We start from the raw sequence: 11,153 nt of genomic DNA on the forward strand, positions 1-11,153 counted from the left end.
AACCTAACCTAACCTAACCTAACCTAACCTAACCTAACCTAACCTAACCTAACCTAACCTAACCTAACCTAACCTAACCTAACCTAACCTAACCTAACCTAACCTAACCTAACCTACCCTAACCTTTTTTTTTTTTTTTTGCCCACGAGGTAGGGGGAAACCGATACCGGCTTCTCCGCAGCGGGCTGTGCAATACTGCGGATTCGTGTGGGGCTCTCACCCACCAAAACCCCCTCCTCAGCAACAAAGTCGAGGTCTCAGGGACGCTGACCTGTACGACTAAGTTGCTGCACGCTAGGACAATCCGTCTCGACCAAGGCGATTGGTATTTACGGTATTTCCTGCGTGGAATGCCACAAACTCCTTGCTCCACTGGGGAGGTGGGGAAGGGAGGCAAGGAGCTAGGACCCCGTCTCACGGATCTCACAGTCTGATGACTGGCTTGAATCGTTCCGTAGTATCCCCCTGGCTCTGGTTACGGAACTCGAGCTGTCCGGGGTAGATCCTCGGAAGGTCTTGACCGGTCTGCTGTATATAGTTCGTAAACATATACGACATATTTGTAGCAGACGTTGGCCCTGGTCCCTCGGAGATCGCGCAGAGAGGTTGTGGTATCTGTCGGACACTAACGGTACTCCCAGGGTCTCCTCCGGATCCGGAGATGCCGGGGACCGAGCAAGTCATAGTTTCTCCGACGTATCACCACGGACTATATCCACCCCGTGGTTCCGAGGGGGAAAGTGAGACGTACTCCTTGCGGCCGCGCTCGGATTCCCACCGGGATAGACAAGTCGTAGATCCGAGTCGAAGCTCTAACATTGCTCCCCGGGTCTTCCCTTTGTCCGTGGACTCGAGGTGCCGGAAAAGCCATAGTTGCTTCTTGCAGGTGGTACTAACAGTACTTCTTGGGTCTGCCTCTTGTCCGCGGACTAGAGGGGCCAAGAAAGCCATAGTTAACCACGCCACTTCCTCCTGCGAATCGTCCGAAGCCTTTTCTCGATAGCTCTGTCTCCGGCAAGCTGGTCGCCTAGACTTAGCCCTTGGAAAGTGAGAGGAATTGGGGTTGGGCGTGTCATAGTCGGGCTGGGTCGTCATCATGGGCTGCATCCTCTCTTTTTCTAGCTTGTTCGGGCTTCCTAAAACACACTTAGTCTAGGGTATTATTGTCATGGTCGGGTGAGGTTGTCGTCATCGGGCGCTGGGTGTCGTCATCTCGGTATTTGTTTGTTATTAGTCGTTTCCTGAAATTATTAATGTTGGATTCGTTAATCATACCTTCCGGCGTTTTCCCTTTCTCTTTCCTCTTCTGCCTTCGCCTTCATGACGGTCCGGATCCATTCCGTGATAAGATTCCACTTATCTTCGTTCTCGAGCATCTTTGCTACTATATTGTGCTTGGTGAGTTGAAAGTCCGGGTTTCCTTCTATTGCCCTTGCCAGGTCTTTCCTGGTATCTTCCCATTTTCTGCAGAAGAGGATGTGGTCTGGCTTGTCGAGGCCTTGGCAGTTCCAACATTGGGCGCTGTTGCTCTTTCCTATCTTTTTTCTGTAGGTACCAAAGCAGCCGTGTCCGCTCAGGAATTGGACGGTTTCATATTCGAGGTCTCCGTGTGCCCGGTCCATCCATTTCAACGGGTCTTGTATCAGTTCTTTAGTCCATCTAGCGCCTCTGTGGCTTCTTATTTCTTCCGTCCATTTGCTTCTTGTCTTTTCACGGGCCTCTTTCTTGTCGGTTCGGTCGTGGTAAATCTCTCGTCTTTCTTCTGCGAGGAGGTCGGCTGGTATCATCCCAGCGATGATGAGCGCTGCTATACCTGAAACATTCTTATAAGCTCTTATAGAACTTACCACGACTCCTCTCTGCGCCTTTCTAATCTTATCTCTGGCGGTGGTGTAGGTCCTTAGGCTTTCTGCCCATATTTCAGCCCCGTACAGCAATCTTGACATGGCTGCGGCTACTAGTACTCGTCTCTTTCTCGATGCTGGTCCTTCTATTCTGGGCATTAGTTTTCTTAGGGCGTTCGTCGTCTCTCTTGTTCTCTCTACGGCGTAGTCTATGTGCCGGAGGAAGGTGAGGTCTTTATCCAAAATTACTCCTAGGTACTTCAGCTGTCTCTTTGCCTCAACCTCTACGCCTTCTATAGTTGCCTTGGTCCGTTCTATTGGCCGTCTTCCAGTCAGTGGGAGTATTTCTGTTTTGTGTGGAGCCAATTGCAGTCCTCTGCTTCTCAACCAGGCTCCTACACGAGCTGCCATTTGTTCCGTTTTCTCCCAGGCTTCTTCTTCTGTTTTCCCCGTCGTTATCATTCCTAGATCATCTGCGTATGCCACCAGTTTCGTATCGGGGTCGTCGTCGGCTAGCTCTAATACTCCGTTGTACGTTATGTTCCATAACGTGGGACCTAAAACAGAACCCTGGGGAACCCCACATGTTAGGCATACCTTTTTGTGCGCTGTCCTCAGCGTCCTATTCTGGAAGTAGCTTCGTATTACATTCTGTAGGTGGGCTGATATTCCTTTATTCTTCAGTTCTTCGAGGGTCTCTTTCCATCCAACTGAATTAAATGCGTTCTTTACGTCAAAGGCTGTTAGAATGGTTACTCTTCTGGTTCTATGTGTTCCTCCTCTGGCCCATCTTGCGTAATTGAGGACTTCTTCTATGGCCGTTATCGTGGATCGTGCTTCCCTAAAACCATGCTGATTATCTGAAATTATGTTCTTACCTTCCAGTTCCTTTAGCAGCCTTTCTCTTATCAGGTGCTCGTATAGTTTTCCTACTACGCTCAGTAGGCATATGGGGCGGAAACTGCTGGGTTCAGTATCTGTTTTTCCTGGCTTCCGTATAAGGACTAACTCTGCCTCTTTCCAAATGTCCGGGAATTCTGCCTTTTGCCATGCTCTGTTGTACATTTCCAGTACTTTCTCGCTATTGTCCTCCATTATTAGCTTGAGTATCTCTGCCGTTATACCATCGGGCCCTGGTGCTTTCTTCTTCTTCATTTTCTGGACAGCTAGTTGTAGTTCTTCCATTGTGAAGGGTTCGGCTTCGGTGTCTGGTCTTCTGTCTTCCATCTCTAGAGCATCTCTTGTGGGAAATAGAGTTCTTACTACACGGTCCTCTGTCTCTTCGTCGAGGTTTTCTCTTGCGTGCAGACCCATTCTTTTCACCAGTATTCTATATCCTTGGCCCCATATGTCTTCGTCCAGGTCATTGATGAGGTCTTTCCATTTTCCTCTTTTGCTTCTTCTTATAGCATTCTTAAGGTTCCTCCTGGCCTCTGCATATTCTTCATCGTTGGCTCCGTGTGTCCTCTTGTTGAGCTTCTTTTCAACATTGCATATTCGGCTGAGGTCTCGGATTTCATCATTCCACCAGTAGGCCGGCCGTTTGCTACTTCCCTTTTCTTTCCTAGAAGCATATTCATTAATGGTGTCACTTACCAGTTGGTTAAATAGAGCAGCTTCTAGCTCTGGTGCTTCGGTCCTCAATCCTGGGTGATCCTTGAATCTGTCCTTCAGGTCCTTCAATATGGCCTCGTCTAGTTTCCAGGTGCCTTTATTTTCCAATCTCTTCTTGGCGTCTTTGGTACGGACGGTGAATCGGATGTCGGCGTGGTCGGAGAACGTCTCTTGCCATGTAACTCTCCAGTTCTCAATTCTGTCTGCCAAATCATCCGTGGATAGGGTTAGATCTATTCGGCTTCGCTGTGTTCCTCTGATAAAGGTCGGTTCTTTTCCCACGTTGTGTATTACCAAACCGAGCCTCTCTATCCATTCCATTACCGCCTTGCCTCTGTCATCGGTGTATTCGGATCCCCATTGTTCTGATTTCGCATTGAAATCTCCTGCGATGATGGCTGTCCTCCCGTCCTGTATTGCTACTTCCATGTCGTTTAGCCATTTCTTTAGGTTCTTCTTGCTCTTGTCATTTGGGGAGAAGTAGCAGGTAATCATTCTAATTCCTTCGATATCCATCCAGCAAAAGCCTTGGCCTCTTCCGTTTCTTCCTTTTCTTAGGTCGCCCCCTGCTACTATGGCGCTAACGGCTTGTTCGTCTGTCAGTAATTTCTTCTGTTGGGCTATTCTCTCGTTGGGTTCCTGCAACAGAGCTAGATCTATGTTCTGGGTTGTTATCTTACCCCACAGGACGTCGTGTGCTTTCTTGCATCTTTGGAGGTTATTCTGGAGGACCGTTATCGTTCTTCCCGCTTCCATCAGTTCTTCCTCTTCGTTTCCGTCGCTTTCGTTCTCTTCTGCCACTGCTTCGAGTTCTCTTTCTCTGTTCTCCCTCTCTGTCCTTAGTAAAACGGGGCAGTTGTCATTGTCGGCTTCATGGTTTCGTGGTCTTAGTCCTTCTGTGTGGCAGTTGGGGCAGTTTGGTCTTTTCTTACAGTCATCCCTGTTGTGTTTTCCTCCACATCTCTTACATCTTATGTCCTTCTTGCATTTGGCTCGGGTGTGTCCTATCTCGCTGCACCTAAAACATATGTTTGATTTCCTTACCGGGAGGACCTTTATTTCGGTCTTTCTAAGGGAGAATTTTCCCATCTCTGTCAGGTATGTTGCTATTATAAGTGGTAGTTCCACTATCCATTCTTCTTCTCTTCCCAGCGTGTTTCGCCGTATAAGTTTCATTGTTTCCCATTCTTTCCTGAATCTGGTTGCTATGTCTTTGTTATTTTTGATGCCTTCTTCTATTAAGTATTTCGGCCTCATGGCTTTCTTGATATTCCTGAAACATACTTGCTTTTTGGTTGTTATGTCGATACTTAACTGCATCTTCTTTTTCTTCTTCTTTCCATCTCTTCTTTGTTCCTCTGTCTCTCTTTTCCTCTTATCGTGCCTTTTCCTCTGTTCTTCTGGGGTGGCAGTGGGGGTTTCTGAGGTCAATTGGGTATCGGTGTCTTCTGTTCTGTATTGGGTAACCTGGACTTCGGTTTTCTTCAGCTGGAATCTGCCGGCGGATACTAGGTAGCTTGCAAGTGTTGGGGCTAATTCCACTGTCCACTCTTCTTTTCCTGCTACCTTTAGCCGGTCGAGTACTTTCATTTCCTCCCATTCTTTTTTGTATTCGTCCGCAATTGTCGGGTTATTCTTAAGGCCCTCTTCCATCATATATTCTTGCCTCATCTCATTTCGGATGTTCCTGAAAATAACTCTTTGATTACCTTGTTGGCTACTGGTAATACTTATCTGTGAACTCCTGGGTCGGCTCGGGGCCTTTTTCCTTCTCCTCTTTCTGCGTGGTTGGTCGCTGTGTTCTTCCCGAGTAGCAATATTAGCGTCCACAGCTCGGGGTCCCTGTGGGGCTACGCAGTAGCTGGATTTCGGTCGGCTGGTGCCTGCGCTGCACACTCCACCTACCGTGCTGAGGTATCCCTCCTCCGCTCGTTCAATCTCCTCTCGGTCCATACTCATCATCATTGTTGTTTGGGCAGTGCGAGGCACACATCCCTGTTGGGGAGTAGGAATGGGAAGGACTGGAGGCATAGGATGAAGGTAGAGGACAGGTAATGAAGGGGTTGGTCATTCTTGGTTTCGTTGCTCCCCTTAAGAACAAAGAAGTCTTAAGCTTCCTCGCAACTACTTAAGCCCGTGCACCACGACAAGGTGATGACCATCGCACGGGAACCTAACCTAACCTAACCTAACCTAACCTAACCTAACCTAACCTAACCTAACCTAACCTAACCTAACCTAACCTAACCTAACCTAACCTAACCTAACCTAACCTAACCTAACCTAACCTAACCTAACCTAACCTAACCTAACCTAACCTAACCTAAACTGCATCACCCCCAGGGTCGAAACGTCCAAAGAACGATCCCCCCAACTCACCCCCAGGCCGAGATATCGAGCCCTCCTTCTAGAAGGGTTGGGGGTAGCTACCCCTGTCACATTCGTTTTTCATCACGTAACGACCACCTATACGTATCCGTAACTATTATCAACCTCGGACCGTCCTAAGGTCTCTTTTAACATAGCTACTACTATGATATACTATAAGCTCATGTTTACTATTAACGGGTAGAACAATAGGAGAGGGGACCGAGTCACGTATCTGGTAGACCGTCGCGCATGCCTGGGACGCTAGCATAACCCGACCTAAATCGAATATAGACGAAGCGAGGAGTCGGAATACGCGAACGAAACACCCTCTACTGCGCGTGCGTAGACGGAAATCGTCGTAACTCCGTCAATATCGATCGTATCCGGATCTGGTCTTCGGTTACGTAACACTTAGGTCATCTACTTTCCGACCGTACACGATTCACCGATCTACCTATACTAGAACTATGAGAAAAACGACTTTCTTATATGAAGCGTGACCTATGGTTTTTATCGTCGATTTGGGTTGAATTAGGTGAGATACTACTTCCTACGAAGTTTTCCGTTCATACCTTCCCTAGTTTTTGAAAAAATGAAAATTATGTCTCCGAACCTCACATTTTACTATATGTGGAATTTTCAGAGTCCGAACGACTTTCTTATATGAAGCGTGACCTATGGTTTTTATCGTCGATTTGGGTTGACTTAGGTGAAATACTACTTCCTACGAAGTTTCCCGTTCATACCTTCCCTAGTTTTTGAAAAAATCAGAAAATTATGTCTCCGAACCTCACATTTTACTATATGTGGAATTTTCAGAGTCCGAACGACTTTCTTTCAATTACCCAAAAAGGCGTATCCGACCGATCTCTATTGATCGGATAACGATTACGAGGGCCGATAGGCCCGAGTCCTGCCGAGCATAAGTCCAATTCGATCCAAAAGAAGTATTAAACGTTGTTGTTGTTTTTCTTTTTGTCATTAACACTGACATAACCTAACCTAACCTAACCTAACCTAACCTAACCTAAACTGCATCACCCCGAGGTCAAAACGTCCAAAGAACGATCCCCCCAACTCACCCCCAGGCCGAGATATCGAGCCCTCCTTCTAGAAGGGTTGGGGGTAGCTACCCCTGTCACATTCGTTTTTCATCACGTAACGACCACCTATACGTATCCGTAACTATTATCAACCTCGGACCGTCCTAAGGTCTCTTTTAACATAGCTACTACTATGATATACTATAAGCTCATGTTTACTATTAACGGGTAGAACAATAGGAGAGGGGACCGAGTCACGTATCTGGTAGACCGTCGCGCATGCCTGGGACGCTAGCATAACCCGACCTAAATCGAATATAGACGAAGCGAGGAGTCGGAATACGCGAACGAAACACCCTCTACTGCGCGTGCGTAGACGGAAATCGTCGTAACTCCGTCAATATCGATCGTATCCGGATCTGGTCTTCGGTTACGTAACACTTAGGTCATCTACTTTCCGACCGTACACGATTCACCGATCTACCTATACTAGAACTATGAGAAAAACGACTTTCTTATATGAAGCGTGACCTATGGTTTTTATCGTCGATTTGGGTTGAATTAGGTGAGATACTACTTCCTACGAAGTTTTCCGTTCATACCTTCCCTAGTTTTTGAAAAAATGAAAATTATGTCTCCGAACCTCACATTTTACTATATGTGGAATTTTCAGAGTCCGAACGACTTTCTTATATGAAGCGTGACCTATGGTTTTTATCGTCGATTTGGGTTGACTTAGGTGAAATACTACTTCCTACGAAGTTTCCCGTTCATACCTTCCCTAGTTTTTGAAAAAATCAGAAAATTATGTCTCCGAACCTCACATTTTACTATATGTGGAATTTTCAGAGTCCGAACGACTTTCTTTCAATTACCCAAAAAGGCGTATCCGACCGATCTCTATTGATCGGATAACGATTACGAGGGCCGATAGGCCCGAGTCCTGCCGAGCATAAGTCCAATTCGATCCAAAAGAAGTATTAAACGTTGTTGTTGTTTTTCTTTTTGTCATTAACACTGACATAACCTAACCTAACCTAACCTAACCTAACCTAACCTAAACTGCATCACCCCCAGGGTCGAAACGTCCAAAGAACGATCCCCCCAACTCACCCCCAGGCCGAGATATCGAGCCCTCCATCTAGAAGGGTTGGGGGTAGCTACCCCTGTCACATTCATTTTTCATCACGTAACGACCACCTATACGTATCCGTAACTATTATCAACCTCGGACCGTCCTAAGGTCTCTTTTAACATACCTACTACTATGATATACTATAAGCTCATGTTTACTATTAACGGGTAGAACAATCGGAGAGGGGACCGAGCCACGTATCTGGTAGACCGTCGCGCATGCCCGGGACGCTAGCATAACCCGACCTAAATCGAATATAGACGAAGCGAGGAGTCGGAATACGCGAACGAAACACCCTCTACTGCGCGTGCGTAGACGGAAATCGTCGTAACTCCGTCAATATCGATCGTATCCGGATCTGGTCTTCGGTTACGTAACACTTAGGTCATCTACTTTCCGACCGTACACGATTCACCGATCTACCTATACTAGAACTATGAGAAAAACGACTTTCTTATATGAAGCGTGACCTATGGTTTTTATCGTCGATTTGGGTTGAATTAGGTGAGATACTACTTCCTACGAAGTTTTCCGTTCATACCTTCCCTAGTTTTTGAAAAAATGAAAATTATGTCTCCGAACCTCACATTTTACTATATGTGGAATTTTCAGAGTCCGAACGACTTTCTTATATGAAGCGTGACCTATGGTTTTTATCGTCGATTTGGGTTGACTTAGGTGAAATACTACTTCCTACGAAGTTTCCCGTTCATACCTTCCCTAGTTTTTGAAAAAATCAGAAAATTATGTCTCCGAACCTCACATTTTACTATATGTGGAATTTTCAGAGTCCGAACGACTTTCTTTCAATTACCCAAAAAGGCGTATCCGACCGATCTCTATTGATCGGATAACGATTACGAGGGCCGATAGGCCCGAGTCCTGCCGAGCATAAGTCCAATTCGATCCAAAAGAAGTATTAAACGTTGTTGTTGTTTTTCTTTTTGTCATTAACACTGACATAACCTAACCTAACCTAACCTAACCTAACCTAACCTAAACTGCATCACCCCCAGGGTCGAAACGTCCAAAGAACGATCCCCCCAACTCACCCCCAGGCCGAGATATCGAGCCCTCCATCTAGAAGGGTTGGGGGTAGCTACCCCTGTCACATTCGTTTTTCATCACGTAACGACCACCTATACGTATCCGTAACTATTATCAACCTCGGACCGTCCTAAGGTCTCTTTTAACATAGCTACTACTATGATATACTATAAGCTCATGTTTACTATTAACGGGTAGAACAATAGGAGAGGGGACCGAGTCACGTATCTGGTAGACCGTCGCGCATGCCTGGGACGCTAGCATAACCCGACCTAAATCGAATATAGACGAAGCGAGGAGTCGGAATACGCGAACGAAACACCCTCTACTGCGCGTGCGTAGACGGAAATCGTCGTAACTCCGTCAATATCGATCGTATCCGGATCTGGTCTTCGGTTACGTAACACTTAGGTCATCTACTTTCCGACCGTACACGATTCACCGATCTACCTATACTAGAACTATGAGAAAAACGACTTTCTTATATGAAGCGTGACCTATGGTTTTTATCGTCGATTTGGGTTGAATTAGGTGAGATACTACTTCCTACGAAGTTTTCCGTTCATACCTTCCCTAGTTTTTGAAAAAATGAAAATTATGTCTCCGAACCTCACATTTTACTATATGTGGAATTTTCAGAGTCCGAACGACTTTCTTTCAATGACCAAAAAGGCGTATCCGACCGATCTCTATTGATCGGATAACGATGACGAGGGCCGATAGGCCCGAGTCCTGCCGAGCATAAGTCCAATTCGATCCAAAAGAAGTATTAAACGTTGTTGTTGTTTTTCTTTTTACCACCAAGATCTGCACCGAAGGCGGCTCCAGACGGCCTCACGGCCAGCCCTTCTGCGCTCACCTCCGCGACCCTCCTACTCATCAGGGCTTCATGACCGCCCCGCGCGAGGCGAGGCGACCGCACATGCCGCTGACGGCCGAGTATAAGCACGACGCTTCAGCGCCATCCATTTTCAGGGCTAGTAACTTCGGCAGGTGAGTTGTTACACACTCCTTAGCGGATTCCGACTTCCATGGCCACCGTCCTGCTGTCTTAAGTTACCAACGCCTTTCATGGTATCCCATAAGCGTCGATTTAGGCGCTTTAACTCGGCGTTTGGTTCATCCCACAGCGCCAGTTCTGCTTACCAAAAATGGCCCACTTGGCACTCTGATCCGAAATCTCGCGGCTTCACATTCAAGCAAGCCGGAGATCTCACCCATTTAAAGTTTGAGAATAGGTTGAGGTCGTTTCGACCCCAATGCCTCTAATCATTCGCTTTACCGGATGAGACTCGTATGCAACGAGCGCCAGCTATCCTGAGGGAAACTTCGGAGGGAACCAGCTACTAGATGGTTCGATTAGTCTTTCGCCCCTATACCCAGTTCCGACGATCGATTTGCACGTCAGAATCGCTACGGACCTCCATCAGGGTTTCCCCTGACTTCGTCCTGACCAGGCATAGTTCACCATCTTTCGGGTCCCAGCGTGTACGCTCTTGGTGCGCCTCATCTCGCAATGAGAACGAGACGCCCCGGGAATGCGGATCGGTCGTGGAGACCGATCATCTTCCCTCGGTCCGCGTGAGCGGACGTTTACTTTCATTTCGCCTTTAGGTTTAGTGATTCCCAATGACTCGCGCACACGCTAGACTCCTTGGTCCGTGTTTCAAGACGGGTCCTGAAAGTACCCAAAGCAATAGCGTCGCTGATCGGCGTTTCAAGAGGTCTGTCCGAGAACACCGCGGCGAACAGTCGCGAACGGACGGAATCGGCACTAGGTCCGATCGCCATCGCGATTCGCATACTTGCCGCGGGCCGGACGCGAACTAAATCGCGGCCTCCCGCCATCAGTAAACCGTCGAGCGAGCTGTTCGGTTAACGCGTGTCCGCAAACATCGGCAGAACCGAGCTCGCGGTCTACACTGCGAGACCGTAGAACAGCGCCCAACGGATCGCGACGACCTACTAGGGGAGAAGTGCACGCGTCCGACGTCGGGTTGACGATCCGAAGGGCGCAGCTGGCGCGAACGCCACCGCTTCCACATTCAAAACGTCCCGACATCAGCCGCGAATGAATCTCCCCATTCGACCTTTCGGGTT

Source organism: Coccinella septempunctata, chromosome 2 (genome assembly GCF_907165205.1).
Source record: "Coccinella septempunctata chromosome 2, icCocSept1.1, whole genome shotgun sequence".
NCBI classification, from domain to species: domain Eukaryota; kingdom Metazoa; phylum Arthropoda; class Insecta; order Coleoptera; family Coccinellidae; genus Coccinella; species Coccinella septempunctata.